At 34.1% G+C, this 23,997-nt stretch overlaps 1 protein-coding gene and 1 non-coding gene across 13 annotated transcripts in view; both read left to right on the top strand.

Moving 5' to 3' along the window:
* DPP10 (dipeptidyl peptidase like 10) overlaps nt 1-23,997 on the top strand; it is a 1,220,852-nt gene that overhangs the window by 820,110 nt on the left and 376,745 nt on the right. The gene's annotated exons all lie outside the window — the stretch shown is intronic.
* On the top strand, nt 4,350-4,468 carry LOC112470554. The gene has a single exon (XR_003043026.1). It is a non-coding gene; the product is annotated as a 5S ribosomal RNA (ribosomal RNA).

Genomic DNA, 23,997 nt, shown 5'->3' with positions numbered 1-23,997 from the left:
TTCCCACATTGTTTTGCATTTTTTTACATTAGATCTTAAGTCTTCAAAATATTTCTGTTGTCTCTTTGTCTAGATTGTAGTTGATGAGGATGGGAATAACACTTTATATTCATTTTATGTCTTCATATTGTCTAATAGAGTCTTGTGTACATATTATATTCTCAAATAACTCTATTTGATTGAATTTCTGATTAGTGAAGTATGCAGCTACCTGAATCTATTTATTTTCAATGTTATCTTAATTGGCTTTGTGAATTCCCAGCACTAACTTTCATTCATCATATTACTTTATAACTCTCTATAATACTTGAGTGGGCTAACTGTTAAATGCTTTAGATAGCCCTGTAGACATGAGGTTTACCTCAATGTACTGCAATATAATGTGTACTTCAATGCATGTCTGTTACCTCATAGATTGTCAAACTTATTTTTACTGAAATAGATAGATGGTTCTCTATATATAGTCATATCTCACTTCTCCTTGTGTGCTCTTTCAAGAAGATGACCTTGCTCCATAGAGAACTATTTCTTTTTAACCAAGGTTCTGTGCTCTTTTGTGATAATCTTGAAAGCCATAGATTTTCAAACTATATCACAGTGTTAGCTTAAAGATTCATATTGATATCCACAATTTATCAATGTTTGTTTTCATAGCATTTGTGGAATAATGTTTGGAAATAAATTGATACCTAAATTAAGTATCCATAACTTGAGCCAGTTCCCTATGTGATTTCTGAAAATGGAAACCCTGTAATCTAGTTCATTCACCTTGGAATAATATACAGATGTCAAAATGAGTAAGCGGATTTTGGTAGTCAACTTTCTTTATTGTTTATCTTTTATTGCTGCATAGTCAGTCACTTAAAGAGAGAGAAACAGCATACAATGTCAATAGCTCCCACTGTGTTAGCTTTTTACCATCACAACATATGTCTTAAAGCTTAAAAAGCAATAAAAGTTTGCTGTTTCCACAGTCATTAGTTTTGGTTGTTGTGGTCAATCACCCATGGAAGTCAGAGATATATCTTTTTTTTCATCCTTAGTGCATAATCAACTCTAGCTATTGCCCTCGTTTATCATTAAAGAAAAAAAGAAAAGAAAAGAAAAGAAAACTGCCAAGACTCAAAAGCAAATTTGCAATGTGAGAAAATTCTCATCACTTTACTTAAGGAAAGGTAATCCTGTTATGTTGAATAAACAATAAAAATATGAGTCTAATAAAAAAGAAGTAATATTTCATCTTTTTAAAAGTGAATTAATAGTTTTTTGTTTTAAAATGTTTTTATTCAGGAAAAATAATATGAATAATTGACAGGAATGATTAGATAATTTTAGATGAAATTCACTCTTGTCTCAATGACTTGATCACATCTACTTAGAATGTAGTTATGAGTGCCAATAAGATTATTTCAACAGAATCCAATCCATCTATGAAGCCAAGCAAAAGAAAAACATAAGTTAGTCATGTTTGTGTGTCTTTGCTGGGTTATGTAACCTTAAAACAATTTTGACTAGTTTAAGGATATTAATTTATTTTTTCTATAAGCTTATTGTGAATAATAAATGTTAGAAATATAGACAATTTTATTTTTATGTTTATTTTACCCTCTAGTTTTCATATTTGAACTCAAATACATTGACTGATAATATATTTTGCATTTCTTATTTCATTCCCAAAAGAATAGTATACCATAGTCATATAATTATAAGCAACTAAATTTACACTCCAAATCTGACATTCAGTTAAAGTTTTATAATTGGGTTAAACATAAATGAGTAACAGAACATGGGTTTGGAAGTAGGCATCTAAACATGATTAGAAAATGTGTATTCAAGTAGTCTTCCAGAATACAAGTTATTAGCACTACACAATTCATTGGTCAGATAAGGAGATGATATATTACTTGTTATTCAGCTTCAATTCCTCTAGTTTCTGATCAGTGTAGGCCCTGGATATAATTATCATGCTTTAGGCAAGAACTTTTTGATTATTCAAATTATTAGTCTGCCTCCTTTGAGCTAGCATTTTTTATGTTAGTGTTGGTATATTTAGGGAAGACTGCTGCCATAAGTATTTTCCCCACATGTTTATTTGTATCCTTAACCAACGGTCCTTGCCTCTGTCTACATATTTCTGACCAATCCCAGATTTGCCACCTCAGCAAATTGCTGGGTTGGTAGTATGAATGTTGATCTGGTAACATCACATAGAACGAATATTCATAACCATTTTGTAATTTGATAAAGTCATAAATTATGGATACTTTTCTCATAATGATGCTCATCACACAAATAGTTGCACATAATTTTAAGATTCATTTATGAACATGACCTTAGAACTCCTGATTTAGTAGTGCCTTTGAATGCATTTCTTTAGATATTTTCATTGTATGTAAATTATTTTTTCTTGCCCTCCCCACCAGTTCTATTAAGCTACTTATTAATGGTTAGGAAAACAGGTTAAGAAATTAGAATATCTATTTCCATATGAATATGTGATAAAGTTTATTGCAACTTATATGATTTATTAAACTGAGTCACCTCCGAAGCAAATAAATTAGTATGTATTTAAAAAATTTATGACATGTCCTTAACATAGTGAGAGTGCCTTAGAGCAGCTCATCTTCTGATAAATACGTGCTTAGCAAAATTGCTTGAAATGAATCTTTTACAGGTTTTTGTAATCATTGTTCTTATTTAAGACACACACACACATATATACACATATATGTATATATATCATAATAGAATGTATATTTCACATAGGGTCGTGGTTTGTTTTTGAATGTAAATGGTCTTTTCTTTGTGGGTATGTAATAAAATGCTTTGTTGCATCATTAATAGGCCATAGTGTCCTAGAACATATTCTCTGCATTGTACATAGCTGCCTTTCAATTTTGAGATTTAAAAGAACATTACATTGGAAACCTTCTATGATTTTTTTTCATGCATATTGGACTGTAAGCTCAATCATTTGGCTACAGAATAAAGATCTTAAATTTTAACTTTCCTATGTTTGAAGCCAGATATGTTTAAATCAAGAGGGCTATTTTAAAAAAGTTCCCTTTCTTGTGTTAATCTGAAATAGAAGTGTTTCTCTGGGTATATCACATTTGGGGATATACTGAATCAAAGTGGCAAGACTGCCTCAAGAGCCCAGTGTAATTTCCCTATAGCTACAGTTGCATAGAGAGCGCAACAGTTTTCCTTTCCTTTAGTATTTATTCATATTTAGATTTGTATTGCTGCTTAAGCATTACCTACTTTGACTTTGATATATAATATTTTATGTATATATTTTGAGTCAGTGTCCATGACCTTTCTATTGGTACCACTCCTTGCCTCATTACTAATTCTAGTACTAGCACCATCATCTCTAATAATTACAATTTGAGAACTCAGACTGTGACTGATACCAAAAAAAGTACTTTATTTATTTTAGCCATGTTACAGATAAAGAAACTGAGATCCAGTGATTTCAAATAAGATGAACAAAAGCCCAAATTAAATATATTGAAAGGATAATTCTTTTTTTTTATTTTGGTAATTCACATGTGTAATCCAAGAACATACAATAATCATATTATAAACTATTGTTCAAATTGTTATTAATGGGCACTTATAATGTGATAGGAACACATTATTTAATTTTTACTATTTATGATTTACCTAAACTATTTGGATAATCTTAAAATTCTCTGCTTTTCCAGCTACATTATTTGCATCTGAAAATATCTTGAAATTTTGCTTTAGATTCAACCCAGGTACTACTTGCTACAGTTTTATATATTTCTTTTTATTTTATTTCTAAAGCTTGTGATAGGTTAATTGATATGCTTAAAGGTCTATTTATGAAGTTTTTTTTTTTTTTTTTTGAGTAAAAATGTAACTTGAAGACAAGAAAGGAAATTTTTATTTCATCACAATTCCAGCTAAGTTCTTTATAAAATATTCAGATGATTCTCTTAACTGGATAAATTTATCCAATCAACTGTGAATGAAGAGAAGTGAATGAATCTCAGCAAATAAGTGGATTTCAGGTTAATTCTTTTAAGAAACTAGAGGTAAATTCTTTTTATATAATTTATAATGGACTTTCAGTTATGACAACATGAAGATGTCAAGTTCTCAAAATATTGTCTAAAACTTCAGGGTACTGGATGCCAACTAATAGCTGACAACAGGTTAATAAGAAAATACTCTTGTATTGTAATAAGTGTAATAGCTACAGGTTAGAAGATTAAATATCTGTGGCCTTCTTCCCTAGATGATTTTCATCTTTACTCCACACCTCAGCAGGATCAGCAAAAACTTTTTTTTTAACAGTGGCATTGACAACCAACAGATTTGTCTATGGCCATGCCACCCTGAACACGCCCGATCTCATATGATCTCGGAAGCTAAGCAGGGTCGGGCCCAGTTAGTACTTGGCTGGGAGACCACCTAGGAAGACTGGGTGCTGTAGGTGTAAAATAGATAGATAGATAGATAGATAGATAGATAGATAGATAAATAAATAAATAAATAAAACAGATTTAAGACTACAGAGAACTGACTCAGTTTGGAGTAGTAAATCTATGGCTTGGCAGCTAAAAGTAGAAACTTGGATGGTACCAAATGGAAAAATAAAAACAAAACAAAAACTCAAAGCTTTGTTAGCCCAAGATCGTTGTCAAGGAAATAAAGAAAACAGGGTGGGGGAACTGGGAGAGGAAATGGTAAACTAAAACTCTCTCTCTCTATATATATATATTTAATAGAAGAGGAGACAATAAATAATAAACAGAGGAACAAATATACATATGAGATATATAGATAAAATGGCAATATGGTAGACATAAATCTGTATCAGTACTTACTTGATATGAATCATTTAGCAATCCATTCAAAAAACGTAATCTCTCAGACTGTATTAAAAAAAAAGCAAGATCTACCTATGTGCTATCTATAAGAGATAAGATGCATTCTAGATTGAAAGATAAAAATAGGTCGTAAGTAAATAAATTTAAAAGTAACCATAAGAGAGCTAAGGTGACTATATGATTATACTAAAATAGGAAATATACTTTAAAGCAAAAGATATTACTAGTTATAAAAGGATCTTGTCATGTTAAAAGGTCAATATATAAAGAAAATATAACAATTATAAATGTACCTAACACTAGAGCTCCAAATATATGAAACAAAATCTGACAGGATTAAAAAACAAATTGTATTTCAACAATTCTTAGTGAGATTTCATGGTCTTCTCTTAATAACTAAGAGAACAAGAACAGACTAAATACATAAATTTGTTGTTCATACACAACCTTTAATAAAGTAATATAATTTTATGACTATGGTACACTGTTCTTTTGGGAAAGACGTAAGAAATGCAAAATATATTATCAATGAATGCACTTGAATTCAAATGAAATAAAGTGTGAAAACTAGAGGGTAAAATAAACAAAAATAAAATTGCCTATATTTGTGACCTCACGTAAAGTTAATTTTACTTAGAGTTAGCAACAAAGATGTATGAGGGTTCAATAAATTATAAAAGTGATAAACTGGACATCATAATGTTAAAAACATTTGCATTTTAAAATTTATTAAGAACATGAAGAGGCAAGCAACATACTGGGGAAATATCTTCAAATCATATATCCAGAATTACCTTTATCTATAATATGTAAGGAATATTTAGAAATTAATGATTAGAAGAAAATGTTAAAATAGACAAAATTCTTGAATATTTACTTTATTAAAGTATGTATGAACAAGAAATAAGCATATGAAATATGCTCAACTTCTTTAGTTATTTAGGGAATATTAATTTTTATTCACATTATATTTCACTACTTTCTGGAATGGTTATAAACAATCAGACTGACATCATGAAGAGCTAGTGAGGATATGGAGAGACTGGAACGCTCATATATTTTTGGTGAGAATGTAACAGTTTCTTAAAAAGTTAAACATTTCCTTACCACATGACCCAGCATTTTTACTCCCAGGCATCTTGGCAAGAAAATATAAAGAAATGACATACAAAGACTTGTATTCAGTGATATTCACAGTAGTCCAAAACTAGAAATCAAAATGTTCATCAAATGATGAATGGTTAAATAGACTGGACATCATACAATGGAATACCAATCATCAATAAAAAGAAATTAGATATTGAATTATGCCTCAACATGGATAGATTCAAAACCATTATGTTAATGAAAGAAGCCAGATACCAAAGCCTACATATTGTATGATTTAATTTATATTAAGTTTCTTGATAAGGGAAAAGTCCAGAGACAAAAGTCAATGTTTTTTTAAGGCCATGTATGGGACTGACTGCAAATTGATGCAAGAGAATGTTTTCTACCAATGGAAATGTTTTAAAACTGGATTGTGATGATGGTTGGGCAATTATATAAATTTACTAAAACTCCTCGAACTGCACAATAAAAATCAGTCAACTTTACGTTACATAATTTATAGCTCTAAAATGCTATTAAAATGTATTGACTTATTTTTTAGAATTTGTGCACTATGTGTTTGTTATACCTCAATACATTTTCGTGGAAAAAAATAAGTAATATCTAATACTTATAATTTTTTATATTTTGTCAACTTGTTTTAGTGGGATGTCATTTTTCCATCTGGAATAATGTGATCAATGTTAGCTAATTATTCAAATAGCCCAACAGATTTATTTCACATCACAATAAAGCCGAAAAACAGTAATTATGCTAACTTTAAATATAACAATCTTTTTTACCACAACATTGTGTAATGTTGTGTTCAAACATACTGAACATTGATAGAATGTATAAGGAATGTTACACCTATTGTCAACTGTAAAAGTTGATCATATTTTGCCATATTTCCTTGTACTATATATACAATATTTTCTATTTAAAATTAAGGTGGAGACATGGCATTCTATTCTTAAATACTTTTACATGCATCTGTATTCAAAGTTCACACATTGTCTTGCTGTTTCTTTTTAATCGCACATCTGTGTGTGTGTGTGTGTGTGTGTGTTTTCTGCTTGTTTTTAGAAGTAACCAGGATGATTGTTCTTGAGAATGTATCCTGTTATAGACTGGATTTATTCTCATTTCTGTTGTTTGCTTTAATCCCATAGCCCCTAAAAAGAATTGTATACTTGGGCTGAGTTTAAGGACTTAAATATTCTTGAACTATTCTTGGTTTTGGTAAGAATAACTCAGAAGTTGCTGACTTCATATTGCATTATATAAAAAGCACATTTTATCAGGTGGTTCATTAATTAGGGATGCTGAGTTTGATCATTTGATTAAGGGAGTGATCACCAGATCTCTTCATTGGAAAGAATGTTCTTTTGTAATTAGCAAGCCATTTCTGAGGTAATTGTTTATTTCCTCACCATATTGTTCTCCCACAACCATTTCCTTATGGATTTTAGCATATATTTGTAACATTTACACAAATTGATTTTTAATTTGAGGTTTACAAATGGTGAATGTTTTTATAATTCTACTATTCATTTTATATTTATTACCTATACTTTTATAAAATAAGCATTTCCTCATCAGATAACAATAAATATATTTTACCTTTAAAAAAGTCAAGTTAATCAGGAAGATTGTTTCATAAACTATATAAATGTCTAACCAATGTACTGTATACTTGAAACTAATAATAAAATAAAATTTTTAAAAAGTCAAATAAAACTTTATCTTTTCCTTTCTCTTTAAGTGTAATTCTATTAAGAGGTTAGAGTGATCGCAAATAAGTCTCTCACTGCCTCTCTCTTCCTCTCTTTCTTTCTCCCTCTATGATATTTGATGTTTTAGTATCATTCACAAATTTTGTGGAACAATAAAAAAACATTCTGTAAAGCAGGTGTGTACTTGTAGAATATTTGAGATTTAAATATGTTCTGAATTCTTTATAATGATTTTTGAATAACATTTTCATCTGAATACTTCAGCATTATTGGTGCAGGGTTGGCCCACAGTTGCACACGATGGGCATTGTTTCCTTTATTGTTTCCCATTGTTTCCTGGGACAAAAAGCACTCATTAAAATATATGAAATTGTGACTCTGGGTGAGTATATCAGTGGTTTTCCTTGGCATAGGACCAAGCTATTCTGATCCATTCAATGGAGTATAAATACCTGGGATTATCCATCATTATCTCCTTAATGTATTAAGCAGGTCTCTCCTCTCACATTTTTTTAAACATTAGTTTGGAGAAGCAAGACCTTTAACTTTCATTGGGAATGGAGATGAATTTTCTAATTGTAGTATATGGTAACTTGATATAAATAAAATAGATGACTGCTTCCACTGTATTATTTAGGAGGATTCAGCAGAGGGCCCCTATTGTACCGGCACAATGGAGTATACATGATTATTGATTTATTTTTTTCATGTTAATACTGTAATTGCCCTTAAAATTCTCTTGCCATGGAGCCTTCTGTCATATGTAATTTCTCTTTCCTGGGATGTCTCCCTGTATATACCATGGCTTCATTCCACTTTCTAAGGGGCCCCTATATATGGGTCACCCAGCATTGTGCCACAAAGCACACCCATTTGGAACACAGCTAATTGAACCAGAGAAGGACATCCAAGGAAGAAGCTATTTTCAGTAGGCTGGCCAGGATATTACAGAGTGTCCTGGTCCACAAGCTCTGCCCATGAGGTTACTCTACTGAATAGTAATTGGCTGCTATTCAGCTATCATTTTTTATGGTGTCTGAATGTAAAGCATGTTGAACACAAATACCAAAGGAAACACAGGAAAAAATAAGTAAATAGAGACCATGAGTCAATAGAATTCATGGAATAGAATGAAATGAGTGTCAAAAAGTAAAAAAATAGTAGCAGAACCCCCACAATAGTGGAACACAAGAATACATTATCTGTGTGTAGTGAGGTTTGTGTAAATTAGATTTTATTTTTTATATTTTCTTTAATCTTTAGATGGTCTACAATAAGAAAATGTTATTTTCATGATCAGAACAATATAGTCAGATAACATAAGTGCAACTAAAATTTTGAGAAAAGAAATCATTAGCTTGATTTAACTACATTTTTTTTTTCCTTATCATCATGACTCTACAAAACTACCACATCTGTGGCTTTACAAATGAGATACTGATTGGTCAAGCCAAAATACGGTTTTCCAGATCTCATATTTAGGGCACTGGAAAAAAGCCTAGTTTCTTAATAAAAGCCAGACATAGGTTTCTACCCAGTGTTTCATCTCAGGGTTAGTTGTGGATGGTGGAGAGTTTCAGCATATTAGTCATCAAATTTAATTCTCAGCTGACTATTTTAACCATTTCACTTTGTCTAAAGAAGATACTTTAACATCTTTGTTTTTTCCCCACTTAGATGTCTTTGTCATAACATATGTTTTTGAAATTTTGACTAGAGTTTAAGGGATTTGATATATGCTTTTCATTCAGTGGTCCATGATGTTAAAGATACACATTTTACTCTGAGGAGGAATTTTGAACTTCTTCCTTCTATTAGTATAAACTAGGTTTATGCCAGGTTAATCCAGGTGCCACCTGGATGTTTAATAAAGACATATAATTATCATACTCAAAGTATATCAATGTAGAATCAATCTTCAGATTCTTATTTCAAACCCAGACATTAAAAATAATTTAATATAATTCTATCATTGTAGAGATGAGTAAATGTAGTCTAAGACAAGCAAAGTGACTTGCCAAGATTATACACTAAGTACATGACAGAACATAGTCTAGATCTATAGCTTTCTATTTCTAGCCAGATGCTAGCTAGCTCTGCCATGCTCTAGTAGAGGCACATTTCTATTCATCTTTTATCTCAACACTGAATATAGTTCCTGGCCCATAGAAGGAGATCAATTAATGTAATTTAAATGTCTCCTTGAGTACTGAGTACATTCTGTAAAGCAGAGCAGAGATGTATATAATTTGTCTTTGGAGAAGATTTTTTCCACAGTATACATTGTTATGGAAATTTTGAGACTGATGTATACCTAACATCAAAAAGCACTCATTAAAATATATGAAATTGTGCCTGGGACTGTGCAAGGATCTGCCTAAAGGAAATAATATAAAATAAATTAGCTTTACCTTTCTAAATATTTAATATCTCACACAAAGTCCGAGAGAGAGAGAGAGAGGAGAGAGAGAGAGAGAGAGAGAGAGAGAAAGAGAGAGAGAGAGAGAGAGAGAGAGAAAAGGAGAGAGAAAAGGAGAGAGAAAAGGAGAGAGAAAAACTTCAAGAAAATTGCTAAACTCTTGAATGCCTCTTGTAAAGCATGTATAAAAGCCCAAACTGCAGAGCCACTATTTCCCAAGTCAGCATCAAGACAACACTCTCTTTAGGAAGAGCCTTGGAAAGAAAGCACTGCCATTGACCCCAAATCTCCAGATTCCCATTGATCAGCCATGTTTGTTAAGAGGGGAATGTATTTCTTTGACGTACTATTGTCAAGATCATCATTGAGCCTTCCTGTGTCATTGAAAGGCTTCATCATTATCTCAGACCTTAGCATTCCTGGTACCCTTTTCCATTGGTGAACTCTCACTTGAGCCTGTGATCTGTTGTCCTGTTGTTAGTCTATCTTTGCTAGCCTGTTTACTAAGTGAAACAGCTGTTAATTTTGCTCCAGTTTCTCTTCTTGCCTTTTCAACTGGCCTTAACCTTTCTTTATGTTTATTATTATTCTCTTTCAGCCCTTATTTGTCTGGCTGTACTTTGACCACTTTCATTATGATTATTTGGTTTTGATGCCTGCCTATATGCTCAGTTTAAATCTTAGTTCTGCTGGAAAATTCCATGGCTACATCATAAACTAGACATTTACAATAACAGCTGCATCTGAATCTATCTTTGGTTATCTGTACCATATATGTTAATCTTCTACCATACATTGTTTCTAAAGATTTAACCTCTAAAGTTTAACCTCGTGTATATGATTTCTGGTAAAAATGAAAATAGGAAGTAACAAAGTCTATATTAATTAATAGGTCCATTAAGGGCACAATGCCAGAAGCTGGATAGATGAGAGCTTGCCAAGTGTACAGGGCCAGAAACTTAATTGCACCTTTCTTTGCAGGAGTTCTATTGATTGTAGTTCTCGAATATATGACTTTCCCTTAATTTTGTGCTAAAGCATAAGGAGTGTTTTACTTATCTTAGTTCTTGCTCTTTGCATGATATATATACATGTTATAAGTGGAATTTTATATGTATATGCGACCTGATGCCAGTGGAAAACAAGTCTGATTGTATAGATGGATCTGTCTCGTACCTGATGTGTTTATGTAAATATATATGCATTCACATTTATTTTAATGATGAAATATTTGAGAATATGCAATAAGAGTTTTTTTTTTTAATATAATAGTATTCTACGTCTCGGATTTGCTATTTCTTTGTACAGCTTAAAAAGGAATCATTACAAAAGCTGAAAGCAAAACAGTAAACTTGAAGCCTTTTGTGTTTACTCTATCTTCTGAGAAAATCAAGCTAATTAGACTATAAAGTATTCTTCCAAAATTGAAATTATATTTTGCTGTTTGCAGCTAAATTGCATGAAGTAATATGCTGCCATGGAATGGGCACTCCAATGGCTGTCCAGCAGGCATTTTTCTTAGCCAAGTCACAGAGAGTGTTGCAAGGTGGATACAATGTTGATAGACTACAAAAGCCAATCCATATTTCTTGGTTCCCTGGTATGTAGTTAAATGCACTTTGGTATTTCAGAGGAGGGTTTTTCAGGTCATTCCTCCCTATGTTCTCATAATTTGCTGATACCGGTGCTATGCCCATTTTTAGTAGAAAATAGCTTTCAATTGGTAGCATCCTCAGTGTATAGCTAATGCAGATGGATAAGCATCATTGAAGACATGGCCAAGTTTAGCCAATGCAGATGCATGAGAAAGACTGATTCTGAAAGATCCTGGGCCATACTATTGTGTAGCATTTCCCTATCCCTACTAGTCCTTGTATCAAGTACTGAACTGCTAACTTGAGCTTATAATGAAGAAGAACTTGAGAAATCTTCTCTAGACATTTAATAGTCAAAATTCCATTAATCAATTAATCAAGTACTAGAGGTTTATCCTTGATGAGGTGAAAATATTAGGATTTAGTTCTCAAAAGGAGATAATATAGAGTAAGATAGTTGATCCAAAGTAACAGGAAAGGCAGAGCACAAAGAAATAGTTAGGTCCATAGATAGAGTGCTGGGAGAATGAGATAGCACTCTTCTGATGGCTTCTATTTTCTTTGTGAAACAATGCCATCTGGTGAAAGTAAAGAAGAAGGAGGTGTTGCAGATTTGAGGAAAAAAGAAAATATCTCAATTAATTGTCTAAGAGCATGGTGCATTTGTACAATCTGGAAATAGTTATTCTTTAAAATGATAAAGCTGCCACACAATTGCTGCAATAAGTACACAAATCTACAATGACCGTGAATGTAAAAAGTGCCCTCTATGGTTAAGCAGTGCCCCACAAATACATGTTGATAGCAGTGCTAGGAGAGTACAGTAAGAGAGCCTAGTATTCATTTATTATGTGAATTAATATAAAACAGATGATTCCTTTGAAAAGAAACTAATGATGCCTATTTAATTTAAGATGATTGATGAAGGTTATATGTATAGTTTGTTCTTTGAGCTATAGCAAAATTAGAAGTGGGATTGAGAGATAAAGCCCACCACTAACTTTATGATTTCATCTTTTGTCCAATTTATCACAGTGTCCAAATTATTAAAGTAAGCTTTCAAGCATATGTTTTAAAATGGCCATCCTTTTCTATTCTTTATGACTTAAATGAGTCATAAATATGTGTGCTCAAAATGTATGTGCTGCTTGAGTTCTATAGAAAAGAAATAACTGAAAGACATTTTAAAAGTATCTAAAGCCATTAAAATGTCCCCTGGTGATATTTAAAATGACAAATAGGGCACTACTTATTTAAGTAGTGTATTAAGAATGTGGAAGTGGGTCGAATCTTCTCCACTTGGGGTTCTAAAACTTTCCTCTTGCAATTGTATATAAACATAGATGACATATTGTAAACTGAGCAATAATAGATGTCTTATGAAGTAGTCTTGACTCAAGTTTAACTGAGTTTAAATATACTTTACATAAAATGTAAATTATTAGAGGTAAACGTGAGACTGATGTTTTTCCAGATTATTTTGGTCTGATATTTAAGAAACCCAAATCCCACCCTGCCAATCATGAATTCTCTGCATGGAGTTCATGAGAAGCTATATATTTGGAATGTCAAAGTATTACCTTAACAAAAGCCATGCAAATGTCTTATGCTGCTGTGCAGATATCTGTGCAAAGAATGAATTGGCACAACTGACCTAAACTCAAGGCCTGAGGAGAAATTTCTATTTCCCCCTTAATATGTATCTTGTTACTTATATACATAAGCATGATTGCAGGAAAGAGAGAGCTGTGACTGAACCAAAAATAATTCATTTATACAGTTAGTACAGAATAGAGTTGACATGGAAATGCAGGGGTAAGAGGGGAATGAATCATGGATGATTGCTTAAGGCACTGTTGTATCCCAATAAATGCCTTATACTCTGACCAATAAGGTTTGCAACTCATCCTTTATAGAAGGATGTAGAAAAAGGCTGTGTAGAGCCAGGGCGAGTTTGAGAAATTTTCCAGAAGACAAATGTTATATGTTGAATGCATATTGACCTCAATTGATATAATTTGAGAGATTAACATTAGTTCGTAGTACATCTACTTTTAACTCACTAATAGTGTCAATGAAGTAATGGAAATCCAGAAGGCTTAACTGACTTGTCCAGAGTTTCAGAGAAATTTAATCAAATCATCACTAGAATTCTACTTGTAAATTTTTCTGATTCATACAGTTCGTATATAAAATATCTGACTGCTTTTATAGAAACCAGAAATGTCTGGCCACTTTGTGGGAACATATCATCAGGAGTATATTTCACATGAAAGACTGAGATGGGTCCTGGAAGAGAATTGTACCTAAGGCGAGTTCTTTTATGGTTTTGTCCAATAACAAAATCTGAGTTTGATGCAGCCTTCCATAAAAGTGGTTGGGGTAAGGTTGAGATGTGAACTAATCAAGCAATTGAATATCTGCGATTCCCACTTATTGCTCTGACACAGTCCACATGTTCTGAAGATCAAGGAATTAGAAACCATGCATAACAGAAACTATGTGTAACAGTGACAAAGACCTGTTGTCACTATAAATAATATAGAACATAGTACTCAAAAGCTATACTGCTGGGTCTCTGTCAAAGAGTTTAGTAAAAATAGAGTAGGATTCTCTTTTCTTTGACACAAGACATCATGTTGCTTGGACACGTTGATGGCTCCCCAAAATACAGTGCAGGTTTATAACTTAGGTTTATCACAGATGAGGGAATCAGAAGCTCCTAAAAGCAAAGACTGGTGGATACCTCCTCTGAGATAAAAACCTCATCCATGACCCAAAAGTAGAATGGTTCTGGCTCCTTTCTAGGTGTCGGAGGCACCAATGGTTATCAAGTGGCATCAGCAAGCAACTCTGTGGCAGCAGGAAATGTATGAGAAAACATCAGCGGGAGGATCAGGATAGAAGTTAGAAAATATTGAATATCTAAGAAAATATCAGATGACTAAGCACTGAGTCAGGGGCTTCCAGTCATGATGGCAGAATAAGTAAACACTGTGCTTGTGTCCTGTCACAACCACATCAAAATTACAACTAAACTACAGAATAGCCATCATTGGGAGTAGCCTGAATTCTAGTCGGACATTAGTTTTACAATTGGGGACACACAGAAGAGGCCACCTCAAGATGGGTATAAAATGTAGAGACTCAGAACAGATTAGTCCCACCCCTGCATGCGGTGGTTGAAAATTGGGAAGACTATCTTGGCTGCAGAGGTCCCCCTGCAATAGTGAGGGGTCCCAGCCCAACATCAGGTTCCCCAGCCCAGGGTTCCAGTGCTGGGAAGAGAAGTCTCCACAATTTCTGGCTGTGAAAACCAGCGAAGATTGTAGCTGAGTGAGGCAGAGGGCTGAAAGAGTTACAGACTTTCCTCTTAAAGGACCCACACAAACTTACTTGGTGACAAACTCAGCCCTTCCTCATATATCCCTGGTGTCCCATCGCTGGGGCAGCAGCTCAAAAGACACCAGGGATATATGAGGAAGGTCTGAGTTGTCTAGCTTGAGGGTGAGGGCTGGAGGGGCAGCTTTCTCCCAGACACAAGTGCAATTGTTTCTTAGTTGACGCTCCTCTGCCTAGCCTGCAGACTCAGGTAGGTGCCATAGCTGAGTCTCCATCAACCAGCTAACACTGTCATCCCACCCTGGTGATTCCTTCTTCCTCCAAAAGGGTGGGGACACCCAAGCTGCTTCCCATGGATTTTCTTGAAATTTCTCAAAGTTTCACAAAATCCAAACAAGTAGCATCTGGCCTTGGCATGCCCCATGCCTCTTGCTGAGGAGCCCAAGCCCTGCACTAGTGGCAGCTGGCCTTAGTTTGTGGTTTGGCCTCTTGAGGCACTAACAAGCCTAGCGTGGATAGTGGTCACCTGCAGATTGCTTGATGGTTCATGCCAAGTGGCCCTGGGCATGGCACAGGCTGCAACTGAACATGGCCTGCTGCAAGGCTTCTCCAAAGAGGCCCTCGCCTGAATGCCCAGTGGCCAGCTTTGGTCTGAACTGGAGCACCATTCAAGGCCATATCTGAGGATGACACACTCAAAGGGCAGACAACAGAGCCCTGCTAAAGCAAATCCTGCTCTTTAGGGTCAGCTCCTGCACAACAGCTTCTGCATTCTAGTCACAGCCAGTCATCACAACCAGTCAGCCTGAAGGTCAGTCCCTCCCACTATTGAGCAAACTAGCAACTAATGCTCAACTACAACCGGAGGGCACACACACAACCCATACAAGAGACATACCTGGCACACCAACTCAGGTGACCAGAGAAGACTATGCCACTGGGTCTCACAGCACACCTACTAGATAAGGCCACTCTACTAATACCAGGAGACATAGTAGCCTACCTAATACATAGAAACAAACACAAGGAGGCCGCAAAAATGGGGGGGAAAAAAAAAGAGAAATATGTCCCAAATGAAGGAACAGAACAAAGTTCTGAAGAAAGCTAAATAAAATGGAAACAAGCAACCTATCATATCCAGAGTTGAAAACACCAGTTATGAACTTAGAGGAAAAGTAGATGATGAGCTCAGTAAGAACTCTAGCAAAGAGATAGAAAACATAAAAGTGGAAATATAAAACATAAAAAAAGAACCAGTCAGAATTGATTAATACAGTAACAAATGAAAAAATATCTTAGGAGGAATTAACAGTAGATTGGATGAAGTGGATGATCGAATCAGCAGTTTAGAAGGTAAGAATGGCAATAACTACATATCTAGCAACAATTACTTTAATTGTAAATGAATTAAATGCTCCAATCAAAACATAGGGTGACTGAATGCATAAGAACACAAAACCCTTATATATGCTGCCTACAAGAGACTCACTTCAGATCCAAAAACACATATAGACTGAAAGTAAAGGGTGAAAAGAGATGTTTCATGAAAATGAAAACAAAAATAAAAGCTGGGATAGCAATACTTATACAAGACAAAATATATTTTAAAACAGGCTATAACAAAAGATGAAGAAGGATCCAGTTATCCCACTTGGGTATTTATCTGAAGAAATCCAAAACATTACTTCGAAGGGACATGTGAATCTATATGTTCATTGCATCATTATTTACAGTAGCCAAGAGATGGAGGCATCCTGTGTGTCCACAGTGGATGAATGGATATGTACAATGGAATATTACTCAGCCACAAAACGAATGAAATTTTACCATCTGCAACAAAATGGATGGGCCTAAATAGTATTGTGCAGAGTGGAGTAAATCAGACAGAGAAAGACAAATGTCATATGTGGAATCAGCATAAACAAACAACAGAAATAAGCTCAAAGATACAGAGAGCGTTTAGATGGTTGTCAGGATTGGGGGGTTGGGCAATGGATGAAGAGGGGAGAGGATTAAAAGGTACAAATTTGTAGTTACAAAATAGTCATGGGGATGTATAGTATGGAGACTATAGTGTATAGTATGGGGACTATAGTCAGTAGTATTATCATAACTATGTATGGTGTCAGGTACTGGATTTATAGGGTAATCACTTCACAAGTTATATAAATGTCTAATCACTGTGTTGTACACCTGAAACTAATATTGTATATTAACTAGATAAAAATCATAATAATAATAAAAGAAGAATTGAGTCAGATAACACTGAGGTGTCACAATGATACATGAAAATAAAAGCCAGAAATACATAATTAATTTTACTACCAGTATGATCCAATTTGTAAACTTTCTCACAGGGCCTATCTGAAAATGGAACTGGTAGCAAACGTTCAGGGCTGCTGCTGCCCCAACGCCAGGGGGCAATAGTCACAATTTTAGTCTATAATGTAGTGAGTTTCTTAAAATTTTTACTTTTTTTCCTCTTTCTCTTCTTCAATTGCATGTAATTCACCAGTTAATTATTAAATCCTTGTCGTGTTCCTACCATTAAGAACTTCATACCTGTATATAATAACGGAATGTCAAACCTGAAAATGATCTTCAGCAACATCAGTTTATTAATTTGAATCAATTAGACTTAAGTAAATAAGTGTCTAAATTAAATATACATTCATAATTTTTATCATGCATATTAAAATGTAAGGATGCCAAGTTCAAGCAGTGCTTTCTATTTCAAAATTCCCTTCCATCTCTAAACAAGCTTAAAGCCCTGCCACCCATTGCCCCCACCCAAGCCCTTTATAGATTATATGATATAAACAGGAATTTCAATTCATTAGGTTTTCTTCCTGAAGCAGATGAGTAGTGACTGCTCTGTGGTGAGTTCTATGGGAGATTCCTTAGTAAACTCAAATGAATTCAAGACAGAAAATTGTTGCTGTGTAGTTGTTAAATGAGTTCCGTTACTTTGAAGTGAAATCATTCCACCCAAGGATCATTCACTGTGAGAGGTGGAATGGAAACTTGCTTAATATTATAAATTGTTGTATTGACACTTATAGCACAGGCAACATTGAGTTCTCCAGTTTGAGTTACTTTTCCTTCTTCTCAATTAATACTTTTTAGTATGTTATTTATTTCAACCAGAGATATTTGAGAAAGCAATTTCATTTGGGGGTAGTGATCTTAGCTTGACCATTTAGGGGCAATGTCTGTGAGACTATACCAGTAGCATATTTCTTTGTGACAAGAATGTGTATCATTCTGCTAAGCAAATGACAAAATGATTTACTCTAGATAAACAAAAATTTTTAGAATACTGAAATTGCAAATATTAAAAGTTCTACTACCCTTGGTCTTAATTTCTCATGACTTTCATTATGTCCTTACAAATTAGAGAATGACTTGATATATATTTTAGTAAATAATTACATTTTATATTCTTGACCACCTTTTCTTTTTAATTCTAAATAAACATTGGTCAGTAATGAAAAGAATAAATAATTTCCAGTGTTGTTAATTCCAATATTATGTGTTAGTTCAATTAAGGAGAATTGAACTATATAAATTTGTTCATGTCCCCATAACTTTCTCAGTGTTGGGACTATTTGCTCAGATTTATTTGCATGTATGGCAAAACTTTTAATCGCTTAGTTTTGAAAGAAACAATGATATATCTTCAAATGCCACTCCCTTATAATGTGTGGCCACTGTCCTGAAAATATCCTAGCTGAGTTCTCTCTAGAATCTTGGTATCCAATTGAAATATAACAAAAGCTACAGATACAAGCATATGATGTAGAAATGGTCTAGTAGCCACAATGAAAGAAGAAAACAGGTTAATTTTAATAAAATAATCCATTTAACCTAATACAAACTTTAGCATTTCATCATGTAATTAAAGTAATAATTAACAGTATATTTTACATCCTTTAAAATATGGTTTGGATTTTATATTTAAAGAACATTTGAACTCAGACTAACAACATATGAAGTGCGCAGTAGTCAGCTGAGCTAGGATATCTACTCTATTTGGAAAGAGAGCTCTAGGATGCATATTTTTATTTAATGGAAAACTATTATTTTGAGGAAGCATCATAAAAATTAGGATTATTAAAACATTAATTAAAAATGACACCTTTCCATGTATGTATAATATAAGTAAACAAAACAAAGTCATGTCTTTTAAACTGATGTTTTGTTTGTGTAGATAGCCGTCACTGTCTGTGGAAAGTTTTTACAGAGGAAAGAACTGAGAGAAGAAGAGAATGGCTTTGCCTGGTATAGTGGAGAAAACAGTCTAAGGAAAAGGATATCCTAAAGTTAGTTAAGCAAATTTTTGCTTAGTTGTTGGACCATAAATTATATAAGGAACATTTAATGAGAGTAGTATTACAATGTTACATTATAAAACTAAGTGACAATGCCTTATGAAATTGCTATCTGGTACTAACCAAAAAACAGTATATGAAAAGTAAGATTGTTTTATTTTATTATAACTATATTTATCGGCAAGGAAACTTTATATAGCCTCGCAGGAAATTTGGCTCTATTCAAAATGACCATAGAGATATTTGGTCTATGCCAAAAGGTTCTTGAAATCTGATCCTCTCCAAAACGTCTGTAAACATAGTTGATCCACTCCAAATGGTCTTTGATATTTAGTCCTGTCAAAAATGTCCATGCTTAGAAAACATTCTTGAGTTCAAATATCTCATAAAGCTTATTTCTACTTTTGACTTACAGAATTAATACATAAAAATAATACATTTTATCGGTCTAATAATTGTGCTGTGGTTGTATTGTCAATAATAACCCTTCTAGCCTTGGTGGCCTAGCTGGTAATGGCACATGGGGCTAGGTAGATGAGTCTAGGTTCGAATCTTGTGTAAGAGTGGGATTTATATTAACTATGGATTAAATTTCTCCATTGGGTGTTTTGGACAGGATCAAATGTCTGTTAATCTTATATACTGCCTGTTATATTTGCTTAGATTTGTTTTATACTTAACTTGTATGAGCTTATCTTTAGCAAAAGCTGATTAAAAAACAAAACAAAACAAAACCTATAATTTGTATTTCTGGGTATGCCAGATTCCTCAGGCCCAGCTATCAAACACCATCGCCTTCTGGCACCAAGTGCCTTTAGGACCTGATGATTCAGAATCTAACCAGAGTCTTTGATAGAAATCTGTATAACCTTACTCTAACCAATCCAGAACCATAGTTAGTCAAATGTTGGGACTTCACAATAGGAAATATCCAAACAGCCAAAACAACCAGTAACCATTAAGATTAAACAAAATTCTTAATGGAATCAAATTCTTCAGTGTCAATATAATAAAAATAGTAGTATTACTGCATTTAAGATTTGATTTTTATGTGGCAATATTTTTTACATTTAACCAGAATTTATTTATTTATTTTGTGAAAATATTAATGTACAGAACTTTATCATTAAAAAAAAAAACAAACCTAACTGGAATTAGAATTATATAACTTAATGGCTTTCAAACGTTTAATGTTATTGTGTTCTAAAATATTATTTATATGATAGATTTTCTTTCCTTGGTGTAGGACTGAGATAAATTCTTAGCAGGCAGGGGAAAAGAAAAAAAAAAAAACAAACATTAAATAATATAGAGAGAGTTGGCATTAGTGAGGTGGAAGGTTGGGAGGTCCCAATACTTGTCTCCTGCACAAAAGCAATAAACAACTTCAAACTGAGGAAAATTGCTCAGGGAAAGCTCTAGAATATAACAAAGAAGAAGCAAAAAAGCCTGAGGAGCTCAAAAAGTGAGGATGGATCCATAGAAAAGCATAGGAAACATTTCATCTGTGTTACCTCATCTCTCAGTCCAAAGCCGCTTGGTGCCAAGGGAAATTCTCTCAGAGGAATTTTACCCCACAGGGAAAAGGAGAACAGAAGAACCTCATCAAGACTCACTACATACAAAGACATTTGCAGCCTTTGCTACTAAGGACTCTCACAGTCTTCACCAAGGCTAATGCCTGCTGATGTAGCTGCAGAGTCCCCAATTATGCATCAGCTCCCCAAGCTGGAGCTGTTGCTACAGCACAGAAGGACCTGCTCTCAGGGGCCCAGTGCCAGCTCTCTAGGATCAAGATGCTGTGTGGCTCATTGCCCCACCCCAAGTCTCAGGTCACAGATTTGTTCTACCATTATTGTGCAGCCACTGCTGCTCTGAGCCCTGCCCCCAGGTCCCAGATCACAGTACTGACCCACTACTATTAGGCTTCTGCTGCTCTGCAACCAGGCTCCTGAATCTTAACTTGTGGCTTTAACAGGCCACCACTGGAGACATGCTGCTGCTATTCTGTGACTGTTCCTGGGGCCATAGTTGGGACTTTGACCTATTATCCCCAGGCTTTGCTACTAACATACCTTAGGCTCAAGCCACCACCGTATCCTATCATCCCATCACTATAGCTCATGCTACTACTGTGCCTCCCCCTTCCACATTCCCCTGACTTAAGGGTTCACTTTGGTGAATCCCAGAGACCGAGATCCTACTTCTACAGGAGATCTCACATTCCTGCACCTTAGAAACTGGTGCCATGGCCACAGCAAGTGTACCTATACCATAGGACATAGAGTATGGTAGTTCTGTGTGTGCCTGATCCCAGGATCCCAGCTCTGCTATCTTTCTGAGACCAGAATACCACAGAATACCAGACCAGGCACAGAGATGGATACCGCTGTCTAGAACTTCTTCCTCTGAGCAGGGCGAGGGGGGCGGGGAGAGAGAGAGAGAGAAAGAGAGAGAGAGAGAGAGAGAGAGAGAGAGAGAGAGAGAGAGAGAGAGAGAGAAGAAAGAAAGAAGGAGCGAGAGAGAGAAAGAAAGAAGAAAGAAGGAAAGAGAGAGAATGAAAGAAAGAACGAAAGAAAGAACGAATGAACGAATGAAAGAAAAGGAAAGGAAAAAGGAAAGGAAAAAGGAAAGGAAAGGAAAGAAGGAAGGAAGGAAGGAAAGAAGAAAGGAAGAAAGAAGGAAAGAAAGAAGGAAAGAAATATGGAAAGAAAGAAAGAAAAACAAGGAGATCCTAGCAGCCATCACATCCAAGGATTTCATTAGCTCCAGCCACCACTGCCATCCACAGGATCTCCACAGTTTGGCTACAGAAGACCCCCACAGCTTGCATCAATATTGACCTCAGCTGATAAAGTTTCATAGAGACTATGCTGCTGTGTGCTCCCAGAAGCCAAAGACAGTGCATCCCACCTGGCTGATGCCCTCCCAGCCTCATTCAGATGAAAGTCTTTATATACTGAACCCAGTTTGAAAAGGCCAGAAGAGATGATGCTTCCTCAAATGTACAGAAATTAATGCTAAATCAGAAATTTGAAAGAAACATGACACCACAAAACAATAATTTTTTAGGAATGTACCCTAAAGAAATGGTGATTTGTGTTACCTGAAAAAGAATTCAAAATAAATGCATTAAAGAAATTTAGTGAGATTCCAGAGGGCACAGTCAACTTAATGAACATAGAAAAACAGCGCATAAATAAAACAAGTTAAAAAAAAAAAGAGAGAGAAATAGAAATTATAAAAAAGCAAACAAATTCTGGTGCTGCATAATACTATGATTGAAATTTAAAAATGCAATAGAAAGTTTTAACAACTGGTTCAAAAAGACAGAATAAAGAATCTGTGTAGTTGAAGACATATATCTTGATATTATCCAATCAGATGAGAAAAAAAGTAATTATAATGAAAAAGAGTAGAGAAAGTCTATGTGGATTATGGAACCAATCAAACAAAATAATATCCTCATTATGGGAGTCCAAAAAGAAGAAGAGAGGGAGAGAAAAAGGCAGAAACTTATTTGAAAAATAATGGCTGGAAAATTCCCTAATCTGGGGAGAGATATGGCCACATTAAGCTCAGAGATGCCCAAACAGATTCAACCTAAAGGGAAATTCACCAAGACCCATTATAATCAAGTTTCAATAATCAAAGACAAAGAGAATTTTGAAAGTAGCGAGAGAGAAAGACTCATCACATTCTAGGGAATCATGGTAAAATGATTAGCACATTTCTTAGAAACCCTGCAGAGCAGTAGAGAGTAGCAAGTTAATTCAAAGAACTCCGAATAAAGAAAATGTCAACAAGAATATTTTACCAAGCAAAGATATCTTATAGAAATGAAGGAGAGATAAAGGCTTTCCCATACAAATAAAAGCTGTGGTAATTTATCACCACTAGACCTGCCTTACAAGAAATTCTAAAAGGAGTTTTTCAAGTTGAAATCAAAGGACAATAGTAAATATCAAAACATATAAAGGTATAAAATCCACTGCTAAAGTTAATTACATGCTCAAATTCAAAATATTCTACTACTGCAATAGTACTGTTTAAATCATTTTGAACTCTAGCATATATGTTAAAAGAAAATTATTAAAAATAACTATAACTATAATATTTTGTTAACGAATGTATGCCATAAAATATGTAAATTGAAACATCAACAACATAAATTAGGTGGAAGGAAATTATGCAAAACTTTTTTATGCAATTGAAGTTAAGTTACTGTAAGCTTAAAATAGGCTGTTGTAAGATGTATTGTGAAAGCTTCATGGTAAACACAAAGCTAGATTCTTTAATAGATATACAAGTGATAAAGAGAAAAGAATCAAAGTATACCACTACAAAAAATTACCAACTCACAAAGAAAGACAGAGATGAAAACAGGACAAAAGAACTACAAAACAATCAGAAACAATTTACAAAATGGTGATAGTAAACCCTCACCTGTCAAAAAAACAAAAACAGAAACTAAAAACAAAAAACAAACAGACCCAACTATATGTTGCCTATAAGAGACTCACTTAAGCTTTAAGGATATGCTGAAGCTGATAATGAAGGGATTAAAAAGATGTCCCATACAAATTGAAACCAAAAGAAAGGGTAGCTATACTTACATCAGAC

The sequence above is a fragment of the Pteropus alecto genome, unplaced genomic scaffold (genome assembly GCF_000325575.1).
Source record: "Pteropus alecto unplaced genomic scaffold, ASM32557v1 scaffold3, whole genome shotgun sequence".
In the NCBI taxonomy this organism is placed as follows: Eukaryota; Metazoa; Chordata; class Mammalia; order Chiroptera; family Pteropodidae; genus Pteropus; species Pteropus alecto.
This window is presented reverse-complemented; position numbering and strand designations above follow the sequence as displayed.